Below are 17,242 nucleotides of genomic sequence, written 5' to 3' on the forward strand. Positions count from 1 at the left end.
TATATACACACCAGAGCTCTAGAGTTTGTTTTTTTTTAAAACATGGTCTTCTGTGCAGTTTTTCTCTCCTTTTTATTTTGATTTATTTATTTAACATCTTTATTGGAGTATAATTGCTATACAATGATGTGTTCGTTTCTGCTTTATAACAAAGTGAATCAGCTATATATACACATATATCCCCATATCTCCTCCCGCTTGCATCTCCCTCCCCACCCTCCCTATCCCATCCCTCTAGGTGGTCACAAAGCACCGAGCTGATCTTGCTGCTGAGGTATGTAGCTGCTTCTCACTAGTTATCTATTTTACATTTGGTAGTGTATATATGTCCATGCCACTCTCGCACTTCGTCCCAGCTTACCCTTCCCCCTCCCGTATCCTCAGGTCAATTCTCTACGTCTGCATCTTTATTCCTGTCCTGCCCCTAGGTTCTTCAGAACTTTTTTTTTTAGATTCCATATATATGTGGCAGTGTACAGTATTTATTTTTCTCATTCTGACTTACTTCACTCTGTATGACAGACTCTAGGTCAATCCACCTCACTACAAATAACTCAATTTCGTTTCTTTTAATGGCTGAGTAATATTCCATTGTATATATGTGCCACATCTTCTTTATCCATTCAGCTCTCGATGGACACTTAGGTTGCTTCCACGTCCTGGCTAGTGTAAATAGTGCTGCAATGAACATTGTGGTACATGACTCTTTTTGAATTATGGTTTTCTCAGGGTATATGCCCAGTAGTGGGATGGCTGGGTCGTATGGTAGTCCTATTTTTAGTTTTTTAAGGAACCTCCATACTATTCTCCATAGTGGCTGTATCAATATACATTCCCACCAACAGTGTAGGAGGGTTCCCTTTTCTCCACACCCTCTCCAGCATTTATTGTTTGCAGATCTTTTGATGATGGCCATTCTGAGAGGTGTGAGGTGATACCTCATTGTAGTTTTGATTTGCATTTCTCTAATGATTAGTGAGTGATGTTGAGCATTCTTTCATGTGTTTGTTGGGAATCTGTATATCTTCTTTGGAGAAATGTCTGTTTAGGTCTTCTGCCCATTTTTGGATTGGGTTGTTTGTTTTTTGGATATTGAGCTGCATGAGCTGCTTGTAACTTTTGGAGATTAATCCTTTGTCAGTTGCTTCGTTTGCAAATATTTTCTCCCATTCTGAGGGTTGTCTTTTGGTCTTGTTTATGGTTTCCTTTGCCGTGCAAAAGCTTTTAAGTTTCATTAGGTCCCATTTGTTTATTTTTCTTTTTATTTCCATTTCTCTACGAGGTGGGTCAAAAAGGCTCTTGCTGTGATTTATGTCATAGAGTGTCCTGCCTATGTTTTCCTCTAAGAGTTGTATAGTGTTACATTTAGGTCTTTAATCCACTTTGAGTTTATTTTTGTGTACGGTATTAGGGACTATTCTAATTTCATTCTTTTACCTGTAGCTGTCCAGTTTTCCCAGCACCACTTATTGAAGAGGCTGTCTTTTCTCCATTGCATACTCTTGCCTCCTTTATCAAAAATAAGGTGACCATATCTGAGTGGGTTTATCTCTGGGCTTTCTATCCTGTTGCATTGATGTATATTTCTGTTTTTGTGCCAGTACCATACTGTCTTGATTACTGTAGCTTTGTAGCGTAGTCTGAAGTCTGGGAGCCTGATTCCTCCAGCTGCGTTTTTCTTTCTCAAGATTGCTTTGGCTATTCGGGGTCTTTTGTGTTGCCATACAAATTGTGAAATTTTTTGTTCTAGTTCTGTGAAAAAAAACCATTGGTAGTTTGATAGGGATTGCATTGAATCTGTAGATTGCTTTGGGTAGTATAGTCATTTTCACATTGTTGATTCTTCCAATCCAAGAACATGGTATATCTCTCCATCTGTTTGTATCATCTTTAATTTCTTTCATCAGTGTCTTATAGTTTTCTGCATACAAGTCTTTTGTCTCCTTAGGTAGGTTTATTCCTAGGTATTTTATTCTATTTGTTGCAGTGGTAGATGGGAGTGTTTCCTTAATTTCCCTTTCAGATTTTTCATCAGTAGTATATAGGAATGAAACAGATTTCTGTGCATTAATTTTGTATTCTTCTACTTTACCAGATTCATTGATTAGCTCTAGTAGTTTTCTCGTAGCATCTTTGGAATTTTCTATGTATAGTATCATGTCATCTGCAAACAGTGACAGTTTTATTTCTTTTTTTCCGATTTGTGTTCCTTTTATATTTCTTTTTCTTCTCTGATGGCTGTGGCTAAAACTTCCAAAACTACGTTGAATAACAATGGCAAGGGTAGGCAACCTTGTCTTGTTCCTGATCTTAGAGGAAATGGTTTCAGTTTTTCACCACTGAGAATGATGTCGGCTATGGGTTTGTCATATATGGCCTTTATTATGTTGAGGTAAGTTCCCTCTATGCCTACTTTCTGGAGAGTTTTTATCATAAATGGGTGATGAATTTTGTCAAAAGCTTTTTCTGCATCTGTTGAGATGATCGTATGGTTTTTCTCCTTCAATTTGTTAATATGGTATATCACATTGGTTGATTTCATTTATTGAAGAATCCTTGCATCCTGGGGTAAACCCCACTTGATCATGGTGTGTGATCCTTTTAATGTGCTGTTGGATTCCGTTTGCTAGTATTTTGTTGAGGATTTTTGCATCTACGTTCATCAGTGATATTGGCCTGTAGTTTTCTTTGTTTGTGACATCTTTGTCTGGTTTTGGTATCAGGGTGATGGTGACCTCGTAGAATGAGTTTGGGAGTGTTCCTCCCCCTGCTATATTTTGGAAGAGTTTGAGAAAGATAGGTGTTAGCTCTTCTCTAAATGTTTGATAGAAGTCACCTGTGAAGCCATCTGGTCCTGGGCTTTTGTTTGTTGGAAGATTTTTAATCATAGTCTCAATTTCAGTGTTTATGATTGGTCTGTTTATGTTTTCTGTTTCTTCCTGGTTCAGTCTTGGGAGGTGGTGCTTTTCTAAGAATTTGTCCATTTCTTCCAGGTTGTCTATTTTATTGGCATAAAGATGCTTGCAGTAATCTCTCATGATCCTTTGTATTTCTGCCGTGTCAGTTGTTACTACTCCTTTTTCATTTCTAATTCTGTTGATGTGAGTCTTCTCGCTTTTTTTCTTAATGAGTCTGGCTAATGGTTTATCAATTTTGCTTATCTTCTCAAAGAACCAGCTTTTAGTTTTATTGATCTTTGCTATTGTTTCCTTCATTTCTTTTTCATTTATTTCTGATCTGATCTTTATGATTTCTATCCTTCTGCTAACTTTGGGATTTTTTTTGTTCTTTCTCTAATTGCTTTAGGTGTAAGTTTAGAATGTTTATTTGAGATGTTTCTTGTTTCTTGAGATAGGATTGTATTTCTATAAAGTTCCCTCTTAGAACTGCTTTGCTGCATTCCATAGGTTTCGGGTTGTCATGTTTTCATTGTCATTTGTTTCCAGGTATTTTTTGATTTCCTCGATATCTTCAGTGATCTCTTGGTTATTAAGTAGTGTATTGTTTAGCCTCCATGTGTTTGTATTTTTTACAGATTTTTTCCTGTAATTGTTATCTAGTCACATAGCATTGTGGTTAGAAAAGATGCTTGGTGTGATTTCAATTTTCTTAAATTTACCAAGGCTTGATTTGTGACCCAAGATATGATCTATCTTGGAGTATATTGCATGAGCACTTGAGAGGAAAGTGTATTCTGTTGTTTTTGGATGGAATGTGCTATAAAGATCAATTAAATCTGTCTTCTTTAATGTATCATTTAAAGCTTGTGTTTCCCTATTTAAGTTCATTTTGGATCTGTCTATTGGTGAAAGTGGGGTGTTAAAGTCCCCTACTATGACTGTGTTACTGTCGATTTCCCCTTTTATGCCTGTTAGCATTTGCCTGATGTATTGAGGTGCTCCTATGCTGGGTGCATAAATATTTACAATTGTTATATCTTCTTGGAGTGATCCTTTGATCATCATGTAGTGTCCTTTTGTCTCTTGTAATAGCCTTTATTTTAAAGTCTATTCTGTCTGATATGAGAATTGCTACTCCAGCTTTCTTTTAATTTCCATTTGTATGGAATATCTGTTTCTGTTCCCTTACTTTCAGTATGTGTGTATGTTTCCCTAGGTCTGAAGTGGCTCTCTTAAAGACAGCATATATATGGGTCTTGTTTATGTATCCATTCAGCCAATCTGTGTCTTTTGGTGGAAGCATTTAATCCATTTACATTTAAGGTAATTATCGATATGTATGTTCCTATTACCATTTGCTTAATTGTTTTGGGTTTGTTATTGTATGTCTTCTCCTTCTCTTGTATTTCCTGCCTAGAGAAGTTCCTTCAGCCTTTGTTGTAAAGCTGGTTTGGTGGTGCTGAATTCTCTTGGCTTTTGCTTGTCTGTAAAGGTTTTAATTTCTCCGTCAAATCTGAATGAGATCCCTGCTGGGTAGAGTAATCTTGGTTGTAGGTTTTTCCCTTTCATCACTTTAAATATATCCTGCCACTCCCTTCTGGCCTGCAGAGTTTCTGCTGAAAGATCAGCTGTTAACCTTATGGATATTCCTTTGTATGTTAATTGCTGCTTTCCCCTTGCTGCTTTCAATATTTTTTCTTTGTATTTAATTTTTGAGAGTTTGATCAATATGTGTCTTGGCAGGATTCTCCTTGTATTTATCCTGTATGGGACTCTCTGTGCTTCCTGGACTTGATTGACCATTTCCTTTCCCATATTAGGGAAGTTTTCAACTATAATCTCTTCAAATATTTTCTCAGTCCCTTTCTTTTTCTCTTCTTCTTCTGGAACCCCAATAATTCAAATGTTGGTGCGTTTAATGTTGTTCCAGAGGTCTCTGAGACTGCCCTCAATTCTTTTCATTCTTCTTTGTTTATTCTGCTCTGCAGTAGTTATTTCCACCATTTTATCTTCCACGTCACTTCTCTGTTCTTTTCCTCAGTGATTCTGCTATTGATTCCTTCTAGAGTATTTTTAATTTCATTTATTGTGTTGTTCATCACTGTTTGTTTGCTCTTTAGTTCTTCTAGGGCCGTATTAAACATTTCTTGTATTTTCGCCATTCTATTTCCAAGATTTTGGATCATCTTTACTATCATTACTGTGAATTCTTTTTCAGGTAGACTGCCTATTTCCTCTTCATTTGTTTGGTCTGGTGGGTGTTTACCTTGCTCCTTCATCTGCTGTGTGTTTCTCTGTCTTCTCATTTTGCTTGACTTACTGTGTTTGGGGTCTCCTTTTTGCAGGCTGCAGGTTCATAGTTTGCGTTGGTTTTGGTGTCTGCCCCCAGTGGGTGAGGTTGGTTTAGTGGGTTGTGTAGGCTTCCTGGTGAGGGGGGACTAGTGCCTGTGTTCCAGTGGATGAGGCTGGATCTTGTCTTTCTGGTGGGCAGGACTGCATCCGGTGGTGTGTTTTGGGGTGTCTGTGACCTTATTATGATTTTAGTCAGCCTCTCTGCTAATGGGTGGGATTGTGTTCCTGTCTTGCTAGTTGTTTGACATAGGGGGTCCGGCACTGGAGCTTGCTGCTTGTTGAATGGAGCTGGGTCTTATTGTTGAGATGGAGATCTCTGGGAGAGCTTTTGCCATTTGATATTATGTGGAGCCAGGAGTTCTGTGGTGGACCGATGTCCTGAACTCGGCTCTCCCACCTCAGAGGCACAGGCCTGACATCTGGCTGGAGCACCAAGACCCTGTCAGCCACACGGCTTTTGGGAAGTCTGAGGTCTTCTGCCAGCAGTCAGTAGGTGTTCTGTAGGAGTTGTTCCACATGTAAATGTATTTCTGATGTATTAGTGAGGAGGAAGGTGATCTCCAGGTCTTACTCCTCCACCATCTTGAAGGTCTCTCTGTAGAGTTTTTGATTTTTCTGGAGTCGGGCCTGAGAATTTACATTTGTAACAAGGTCCCAAGTGCTGCTGCTGCTGCTGTTTCAGGGACCAAGTTTTGAAAAGCATTGCTCTAGACTATGATTATGAGGGTAATAGGTAAAAGCATGAGTTTTGGTGTCAGAAAGCCCTGGATTCAAATCCTGCTCTGTCACTGTGAAATTATGGAAAAGTTGCCAAGCCTAGGCATCCTTATCTGTAGAAAGGGGATTGCAAACATCTGATTTGGTTTGGTTTGATTGGGTAAGGATTAAATGAGATAATCTATGTAACTTGCTTAGCGCAGTGTCAGGCACATGGAAGTGACTTCGCAGATGTGAACTTGTGATATTGGTAGTGTGCCTCTTAGAGGTAGGGTCACCAGAACTGCTGGCCCAAATGTTAAGGCAGAGACATCTATTTAGGGCAGTGTCTTTGAAAGTTAAGAAAGTCAGAGAAAATGTAGATGTGAAGAATTGTAAAACAGAGAACATGGGACCATATTCTGTAAGACTTTCTGATATGCTACAGAAAGAAAGAACAAGAGATCTGTCTTGCATCAAATAGTGAGAGAGTCATCCTCCAAAAGGTGAAGTTTAAAAAGGGGGGTAGAAATGGAAATCCTGAACTGGACATTGGGACTATTTGTATTTAATATGTAATTCCCAACAAGTATATGCAGAGTGGAGTGTTTTCCACAGTGGGCTTTTGAAGTGAAGGGATGAAGAACATGTAAGTGAGGGAAAGCAGGATACAGTACAAGGCACAGCACTGTATATGAGCTTATTTATTTGCAAAGATAGTACATGCTTGGGCCAGTTATAAAGCAAGAAATGTTTGTCATCCTGGGACCAGATGTCTCCTGTCTTCATCTTCATCCTACTTCTGGCTCTCCATGTGCTCTTTACTCAGTGGTGTGTATTGTAGCTTTCCATCTCCTTCTCAAGCTGCACCTCGCTAAGGAAGAATTTACAAAAAGGAAGAATTTACAAAAATTGTTAGCATAGTGTAAAATTATGTCCTAAGCTATGAGCATCCCTAGAATAGCATCTCTTAAGCTGTGTTTCTTGGAACAATGAATAGGTGGTCTGTGGAAAAGCATTCTTGATGTAACATGTATTTGCATATTAAAGGACTGAGAAGTCCTGAAGTTAAAAAAAAAGCTATGTGATTTTGATTAAATCATCCTTTTAAAATATTTTCAACATTTTTCTATAATGAGCATGTATTACTCTTATAATAAAATGTGAATCAAATTACGTTAGAATAAAAAAGAATGCAGTCTAAGCCACCAAATTTAGCTTCCAGCCTTCTTTCTTCTCTACCTGTTACAGATTATTTGTGTTCCCCCCCAAATCCATAAATTGAAGCCCCAACCCCCAACCCCCATCTGGAGACTTTGGGAGGTAATTAAGTTTAGATGAGATTATGAGCTTGGGGTCCTTATGATGGGATTAGTGTCATTCTCAGCAGAACAAGAGAGACCAGAGCTTTTTCTTTCTCTGCCATGTGAGGATACAGCAAGAAGGCCGCCATCTACAAACAAGGGAGCAGGCCCTCACCAGATGTTAAATCTGCTGGCACCTTGATCTCAGACCTCCCAGTCTCCAGAATGTGAGAAATAAATATTTAGGGTTTAGCCATACAGTCTTTTGCATTATGTTACAGTAGCTCAAACTGACTAAAACACTACTCTTCCCTCACTTCTGTGGAAGAACTAAGGATGGCACGATGTCAGATTCTAAAATAACACGTTCTTAAAATGCCCTTTTTGAAGGATAACTGAACGTACATAGTTTGTATGATTGTCGAATGCCTCAAATATTTGCCATATGGAAAACCTCCTTCATCCCAATTAAAGCCATGAATCCACAGTCACCCTGAGCAATTAATTGTTCAACCTACTTAGTCTAAATTGGGTCAATCAAATCATGGGACATAAGAACTTACGGTGACAGGAGAACCACAGAACCGAGGAACTATATATCCAACTTCACTCTTCTAAGCTTGAGCACAGGCACGTGGTCATGGACATCAGTGCTACATTTGTAGGCAACAACTCAGCGAGCAGGCTTTTCCTGAGAAAGGAGATCTTCTCCCAAGATTGGGTTCAGTACAGACTGTAAGGGCCTAACCTCATATCCTTTGGAAATCTCGACTTCACCCCTGGGAAGTGTTTAAAACTTCAGTTGGGGTGTGGTTGTTCTATAGGTCACATTCTTCTTGGGGAGAGAGCATTTGAGGTCTCTGGTATTTTGAGGATAATCAGGGGCCTAGCACTATCAGGTGAGATGCCTTTGGAAAGAAACTGAAGTGTGTGTTAAAATTAGGTTAGAAAACAATATATGTTTGACATCTAGAAAGCAACTTTAGGCTGTTGAGTCCAACAGTGTGGCACAGTTTTTCCAGTAGGCAATAGAGAAGTTCAACAAGGCTTGTCTCTCTTTGGTGGAAATGACATGTAATCCAAATTGGGTAAGTATCACCCAGGCCAGCAAAGTTGATTAGACTTCTGTCTCAAGTGGGCATTGAGGTCATGATCACACTTTGATCTTATGGAGGGGTGCCACCTGCAAGCAGCAATAGGCCATTTGGGCTTTCCTGAGCAGAGGTCTTTGGGCAAAACAAGTTCAAACTCGAGGGAATGTGGACACAGGAGTTACTGTGCTGACCTGTCCAGAACGCGTGTGAATTAATGACAAAAATTGTTAATTTTGGTAAAAATAAATTTCTTACTGGAAAAAATACTGACTTTTTTTTAAGCAATTTGGGAATTGAATTAAAAACTCAATATTCTTAATTTTTAAGCAGTCAGTTCATTAGTATTAAACTGCCAAATATCTCTTACTGGAAAGGACCACAAGGAGATGAAATAAAACACACTGTAAGGAATTGTACCTGTAAAAGGAAACAATAAGAACAACTGCAGGGCTCACCCCTTGCACCTGGCTCACAGTGGCAGTGGAATTTGGTACTTGGCAAAGTGTGTACTGGGCTCTCCCGTGTGGTTGTGCTTGAAGCATGTCTTGGTGGAGTGTGCTCTCTCTCATTCCTCGTGGCGAACTGTCCTAGTGAGAGGAAGCTCAGAATTCATGCATAAGACATGTCATGGTAGTAATAATAGCACTTACTCATATTTACATTTATATGTCTGGTCTTTTCTTAATCTATTTCTCAGAAAGAAAACTCTAATACTGAACTGTCTGGTTTAAAACCAGACACATGGCAACCATATTTACTAAAACTTCACTGGCTGCCAGGCAGTGTGCTATTTGCATTCACATGTATTATGTGTATTATGTCTTATTAAACCCTTGTAATGGTTCTGTGAGTAAAGTATTTTATTCCTATTGTACAGATGAGGAAACTAGAGCTCTGAGAGGTTAAGTAACTTGCTTAAGGTTATCCAGCTAGTTTCTAATAAGGTAATATGGTCTTGGAATATGTAACCTCACATATCTTTATGTTCCTTTGATATTTGATACACTGAAGTAATGGAAGATTTCCCTAAATCTGCCCTCAAGCTTTTCCTTGATTGATCTGTGAGTTTAGAACACTTCAAAACTGAAGAGTATCCTTGGGATCTCAGAAAGCATGATGTCTGTGAAGTATTAGAAAAAGGTCTGAAGAGTATCCTCAATAATCAACTGTTGATAAACTTAAGTGAGACCAGATTTTGCACACACACACAAACACACACACACAAATTCCCCCAACAAGCCATGAAAGACAAGAAGAATTACAGGCTTTGATAGTGACTGGTGTGGTCAGAAGTCACCTCAGGGTCTCAGTATACTGTTAAGTTTCAGTACCTACCCAACTGGGGTCACTTACTGGCTACTGGGTGTCTAGTTTGATTAGATTTTCAGACTCTTTATTATTTTCAAAATTTTCAAGAGATCTGGTGCAATGGATAGAACCACATGGAGAGACACTGATGCCTCTTCCATCTTCCTAAGAAAATGCTCAGAAAAATCACATGGTAGTTTTCAGATTGCAGGCTCTTCTAATGGTGTGAATGCTTTAGGCTGTGATTCCTAGAGGTATGAACGAATTTCTTCCCAAGAGAATTTTTACTCTCCCTTCCACTGATACGTTGGAACTTCCTATAAGGGAGCATTTCACAACAAAACTTCTAGAACCATCAGCTGTATATTAGTACAGACTTGATGAATATGTCTTGGTTTAAATCCGGGACAACAAAAAGGACTTCTGAAATAATGTTGCAAAAAATAAGTATCTTTATCCATTAACTGACTTATGGTTGCATCGGTATAGCCATTTCTATTTCTGAATTAACTAGAGGCATTTCCCCTGGTCTTCTGAAAATTATACAACTCCTAGATTTTACTGACATAATGCCAGGTGGTGGGTACTGTTCCTCAACTTCATTTTAAAAGGTGTAAAGAGAGAGGACCTTCAAGATGGCGGAGGAGTAAGATGTGGAGATAACCTTCCTCCCCAAAAATACATCAAAAATACATGTACATGTGGAACAACTCCTACAGAACACCTACTGAACGCTGGAAGAAGACCTCAGACTTCCCAACAGCCGTGTGGCTGATAGGGTCTTGGTGCCCTGGCCAGCTGTGAGGCCTGAGCCTCTGACGTGAGAGAGCTGAGTTCAGGACATTGGACCACCAGACACCTCCCAGCCCCACGTAATATCAATCAGTGAGAGGTCTCCCAGGTGGCTCCATCTCAACACTAAGACCCAGCTGCACTCAACGACCTGCAAGCTATAGTGCTGGACACCCCATGGCAAGCAACTAGCAAGACAGGAACACAACCCCACCCACTAGCAAAGAGGCTGCCTAAAATCATAATAAGTTAACAGACACCCCAAAACACACGCAGTGTGTTTTGCAGACACCTCACACAGTCCTGCTCACCAGAAAGACAAGATCCAGCCTCATCCACTGGAACACAGGCACCAGTCCCCTCCACCAGGAAACCTACACAACCCACTGAACCAACCTTACCCACTGGGGGCAGACGCCCAAAACAACAGGAACTATGAACCTGTAGCCTGCGAAAAGGAGACCCCAAACACAGTAAGTCAAGCAAAATGAGAAGACAGAGAAACACGCAGCAGATGAAGGAGCAAGGTAAACACCCACCAGACCAAACAAATGAAGAGGAAATAGGCAGTCTACCTGAAAAAGAATTCACAGTAATGATAGTAAAGATGATCCAAAATCTTGGAAATAGAATGGCGAAAATACAAGAAATGATTAATACGGCCCTAGAAGAACTAAAGAGCAAACAAACAGTGATGAACAACACAATAAATGAAATTAAAAATACTCTAGAAGGAATCAATAGCAGAATCACTGAGGAAAAGAACAGAGAAGTGACGTGGAAGATAAAATGGTGGAAATAACTACTGCAGAGCAGAATAAACAAAGAAGAATGAAAAGAATTGAGGGCAGTCTCAGAGACCTCTGGGACAACATTAAACGCACCAACATTTGAATTATTGGGGTTCCAGAAGAAGAAGAGAAAAAGAAAGGGACTGAGAAAATATTTGAAGAGATTATAGTTGAAAACTTCCCTAATATGGGAAAGGAAATGGTCAATCAAGTCCAGGAAGCACAGAGAGTCCCATACAGGATAAATACAAGGAGAATCCTGCCAAGACACATATTGATCAAACTCTCAAAAATTAAATACAAAGAAAAAATATTGAAAGCAGCAAGGGGAAAGCAGCAATTAACATACAAAGGAATATCCATAAGGTTAACAGCTGATCTTTCAGCAGAAACTCTGCAGGCCAGAAGGGAGTGGCAGGATATATTTAAAGTGATGAAAGGGAAAAACCTACAACCAAGATTACTCTACCCAGCAGGGATCTCATTCAGATTTGACGGAGAAATTAAAACCTTTACAGACAAGCAAAAGCCAAGAGAATTCACTACCAAACCACGTTTACAACAAATGCTAAAGGAACTTTTCTAGGCAGGAAACACAAGAGAAGGAAAAGACGTACAATAACAAACCCAAAACAATTAAGCAAATGGTAATAGGAACATACACATTGATAATTACCTTAAATGTAAATGGATTAAATGCTCCCACCAAAAGATAGACTGACTGAATGGATACAAAAACAAGACCCATATATATGCTGTCTACAAGAGACCTACTTCAGACCTAGGGACACATACAGACTGAAAGTGAGGGAATGGAAAAAGATATTCCATGCAAATGGAAACCAAAAGAAAGCTGGAGTAGCAATTCTCATATCAGACAGAATAGACTTTAAAATAAAGATGATTACAAGAGACAGAGAAGGACACTACATAATGATCAAGGGATCACGCCAAGAAGATACAACAATTGTAAATATTTATGCACCCAACATAGGAGCACCTCAATACATAAGGCAAATGCTAACAGGCATAAAAGGGGAAATCAACAGTAACACAGTCATAGTAGGGGACTTCAACACCCCACTTTCACCAATAGACAGATCAACCAAAATGAAAATAAATAAGGAAACACAGGCTTTAAATGACACATTAAATAAGATGAATTTAATTGATATTTATAGGACATTCCATCCAAAACCAGCAGAATACACTTTCTTCTCAAGTGCTCATGGAAAATTCTTCAGGATAGATCATATCTTGAGTCACAAATCAAGCCTTGGTAAATTTAAAAAACTGAAATCATATCAAGTGTCTTTTCTGACCAAAACGCTATGAGACTAGATATCAATTACAGGAAAAAAACTGTAAAAAATACGAACACATGGAGGCTAAACAATATGTTACTAAATAACCAAGAGATCACTGACGAAATCAGAGGAAATCAAAAAATACCTAGAAACAAATAACAATGAAACCATGATGACCCAAAACCTGTGGGATGCACCAAAGCAGTTCTAAGAGGGAAGTTTATAGCAATACAGTAACATCTCAAGAAACAGGAAACATCTCAAATTAACAACCTAAACTTACACCTAAAGCAATTAGGGAAAGAAAAACAAAAAAGCCCTAAGTTAGCAGAAGGAAAGAAATCATAAAGATCAGATCAGAAATAAATGAAAAAGAAATGAAGGAAACAATAGCAAATATCAATAAAACTAAAAACTGGTTCTTTGAGAAGATAAACAAAATTGATAAAGCATTAGCCAGACTCTTCAAGAAAAAAAGGAAGAAGACTCAGATCAACAGAATTAGAGATGAAAAAGGAGAAGTAACAACTGACACGGCAGAAATACAAAGGATCATGAGAGATTACTACAAGCAACTATATGCCAATAAAATGTACAACCTGGAAGAAATGGACAAATTCCTAAAAAAAACAACCTTCCAAGACTGAACCAGGAAGAAATAGAAAACGTAAACAGACCAATCACAAGCACTGAAATTGAAACTGTGATTAAAGATCTTCCAACAAACCAAAGTTCAGGACCAGATGGCTTCACAGGCGAATTCTATCAAACATTTAGAGAAGAGTTAACACCTATCCTTCTCAAACTCTTCCAAAATATAGCAGAGAGAGGAACACTCCCAAACTTACTCTACAAGGCCACCATCACCCTGATACCAAAAGCAGACAAAGATGTCACAAACAAAGAAAACTAAACACCAATATCACCGATGAACATAGATGCAAACAGAATCCAACAGCACAGTAAAAGGATCATACACCATGATCAAGTAGGGCTTAACCCAAGAATGCAAGGATTCTTCAATAAATGAAATCAATCAATGTGATACACCATATTAACAAATTGAAGGAGAAAAACCATATGATCATCTCAATAGATGCAGAAAATGCTTTTGACAAAATTCATCACCGATTTATGATAAAAACTGTCCAGAAAGTAGGCATAGAGGGAACTTACCTCAACATAATAAAGGCCATATATGACAAACCCACAGCCAACATCATTCTCAATGGTGAAAAACTGAAACCATTTCCACTAAGATCAGGAAAAAAACAAGGTTGCCTACCCTCACCACTGTAATTCAACATAGTTTTGGAAATTTTAACCACAGCCATCAGAGTAGAAAAAGAAATAAAAGGAACCCAAATCAGAAAAGAAGAAGTAAAACTATCACTGTTTGCAGATGACATGATACTAAACATAGAGAATTCCAAAGATGCTACAAGAAAACTACTAGAGCTAATCAATGAATTTGGTTAAGTAGCAGAATACAAAATTAATGCACAGAAATCTGTTTCATTCCTATACACTATTGATGAAAAATCTGAAAGAGAAATTAAGGAAACACTCCCATTTACCACTGCAACAAATAGAATAAAATACCTAGGAATAAACCTACCTAAGGAGACAAAAGACTTGTATGCAGAAAACTATAAGACACTGATGAAAGAAAGTAAAGATGATACAAACAGATGGAGAGATATACCATGTTCTTGGATTGGAAGAATCAACATTGTGAAAATGACTCTACTACCCAAAGCAATCTACAGATTCAGTGCAATCTCTATCAAACTACCAACGGCTTTTTTCACAGAACGAGAACGAAAAATTGCACAATTTGTATGGCAACACAAAAGACCCCGAATAGCCAAAGCAATCTTGAGAAAGAAAAACGCAGCTGGAGGAATCAGGCTACCGCAGTTCAGACTATGCTACAAAGCTACAGTAATCAAGACAGTATGGTACTGGCACAAAAACAGAAATATAGATCAATGCAACAGGATAGAAAGCCCAGAGATAAACCCACTCAGATATGGTCACCTTATTTTTGATAAAGGAGGCAAGAGTATGCAATGGAGAAAAGACAGCCTCTTCAATAAGTGGTGCTGGGAAAACTGGACAGCTACATGTAAAAGAGTGAAATTAGAACAGTCCCTAACACTGTACACAAAAATAAACTCAAAATGGATTAAAGACCTAAATGTAAGGCCAGACACTGTAAAACTCTTAGAGGAAAACATAGGCAGGACACTCTATGACATAAATCACAGCAAGAGCCACCTCGTAGAGAAATGGAAATAAAAAGAAAAATAAACAAATGGGACCTAATGAAACTTAAAAGCTTTTGCACGGCAAAGGAAACCATAAACAAGGCCAAAAGACATCCCTCAGAATGGGAGAAAATATTTGCAAGCGAAGCAACTGACAAAGGATTAATCTCCAAAATTTATAAGCAGCTCATGCAGCTCAATATCCAAAAAACAAACAACCCAATCCAAAAATGGGCAGAAGACCTAAATAGACATTTCTCCAAAGAAGATATACAGACTGCCAACAAACACATGAAAGGATGCTCAACATCACTAATCATTAGAGAAATGCAAGTCAAAACTACAATGAGGTATCACCTCACACCTGTCAGAATGGCCATCATCTAAAAATCTGTAAACGATAAATGCTGGAGAGGGTGTGGAAAAACTGGAACCCTCCTACACTGTGGGAGGGAATGTAAATTGTGGGTGGGATTGTAAATTGATACAGCCACTATGGAGAACTGTATGGAGGAGGTTCCTTAAAAACTAAAAATAGAACTACCATATGACCCTACCATCCCACTACTGGGCATATACCCTGAGAAAACCATAATTCAAAAAGAGTCATGTACCACAATGTTCATTGCAGCTCTATTTACAATAGCGAGGACATGGAAGCAACCTAAGTGTCCATCGAGAGCTGAATGAATAAAGAAGATGTGGCACATATATACTATGGAATATTACTCAGCCATAAAAAGAAACATAATTGAGTTATTTGTAGTGAGGTGGATTGAACTAGAGACTGTCATACAGAGTGAAGTAAGTCAGAAAGAGAAAAACAAATATTGTATGCTACCACATATATATGGAATCTAAAAAAAAAATGGTTCTGAAGAACCTAGGGGCAGGACTGGAATAAAGACGCAGATGTGGAGAGTGGACTTAAGGACACGGGGAGGGGGAAGTGTAAGCTGGGACAAAGTGAGAGAGTGACATGGACTTATATACACTACCAAATGTAAAATAGATAGCTAGTGGGAAGCAGCCACATAGCACAGGGAGATCAGCCCTGTGCTTTGTGACCACCTAGAGGGGTGGGATAGGGAGGGTCGGAGGGAGATGCAAGAGGGAAGGGATATGGGGATATAAGTATAGGTATAGCTGATTCAGTTTTTTATACAGCAGAAACTAACACAACTGTGTAAAACAATTATACTCCAATAAAGATGTTAAAAAAAAAATAAAATGTGTGAAGAGTGTGTGACCTGTCCTCTTTTAGAATCTGCAGTCATGATTGATGAATTTGTAAGCATAGCACTTCTGAAGTCTTTGGCAGCATGAGCAGAAGTTGGTTTCTCTGCAATGATATACAGGATTTCTGGGGATGAATGTTTCCTTTTCATTAGAGGCAGAAGACCCATCTATTAGAAGCTGCTCTCTAGTTTTTCAGGCATGTAGAACTATACCAGGGTACTTTACTGGGCCATTAGAAATGTGACCTTTGAATTGGTCAAGAGGTTCAGAAATCCCACAAATTTGGGGGTTGAGAAACGGTGTAGTGTAATGGCCTCACTAGTCTATGGATTTTTTTCATGAAATTTAAGTCCCTTATCAATAATTGATAGGGTGGATAATAAGCACTTTTCAAACAATCTGATGTGTTTATCAAATACCCTCAGTTTAAGTGAAGCAGGATAGTGAGAGTTTTTAGAAGAACATACGTTGTGCCTCACAGATGTTGAGAAACACAGCAGGAATGTGTTCAGGGTAACTTTATCTTATATGCTTCAAAATACGATAAGCCTGTCAGCATGTGTAAATGGTAAGGACTCTTATTCACAAGGAATAGAACCTGCCTCAAACAAGCAAGAACACCAAAGGAAACTTACTAGGTCCCAGATCTGGGGAAGCCTGGGGCTGGAGCTGTCTTTGTGACCACATTGACCTACATGACGTCCTTGGCTTGCCTTCTCTCCCTCATTCTATTTCTAAGTAGTAGCCTTATTGCTTTTCTCCTTCATTCCAAATGCTTCCTTCCTTCATGTAGAATCTTCAGGCTTACATTCATCCAGTTTAACTATTCCACAAAGGAGTAAAAAGAGCTTCTTTCTTGCAGGGTCTTATGCAAAATCCAAAAGAAGGACTCCATTATTCCTGTAGTGTCCTGTGTTCGTCACAAGCCCACTGTTTCAACAAATGTATGAGACACTGGTCCATGCAGTGTGAGGAAATCAGAAAAGAACTCTTAAGATCCTGGGCTTCCTACAAAATGGTAGGAGGTATAGGGCATTAACAAATACATAATTTGAGGCAGCATGTGAAATTAAGACAAGAGAAATCTAAAACGATGGTAATCAGACAGATCAGCTGACTGTGACCAGAGCTCTTTCATGAGGAAAAATATTTAATCTGTTTATTGAAGAATGGATTAGATTTCAGTGGT

At 38.7% G+C, this 17,242-nt stretch overlaps 1 long non-coding RNA gene across 1 annotated transcript in view; it reads left to right on the forward strand.

Moving 5' to 3' along the window:
- The window catches only part of LOC141279074 (uncharacterized), a 35,837-nt gene extending 18,897 nt beyond the window's left edge, over positions 1 to 16,940 (forward strand). Inside the window, exon 3 of the long non-coding RNA XR_012332826.1 lies at positions 16,916 to 16,940. This is a non-coding gene — a long non-coding RNA (uncharacterized lncRNA). The remainder of the gene's footprint in view (positions 1 to 16,915) is intronic.
- Positions 16,941 to 17,242: the final 302 nt, after the last annotated feature.

This window comes from Tursiops truncatus, chromosome 7 (assembly GCF_011762595.2).
Source record: "Tursiops truncatus isolate mTurTru1 chromosome 7, mTurTru1.mat.Y, whole genome shotgun sequence".
NCBI lineage: Eukaryota > Metazoa > Chordata > Mammalia > Artiodactyla > Delphinidae > Tursiops > Tursiops truncatus.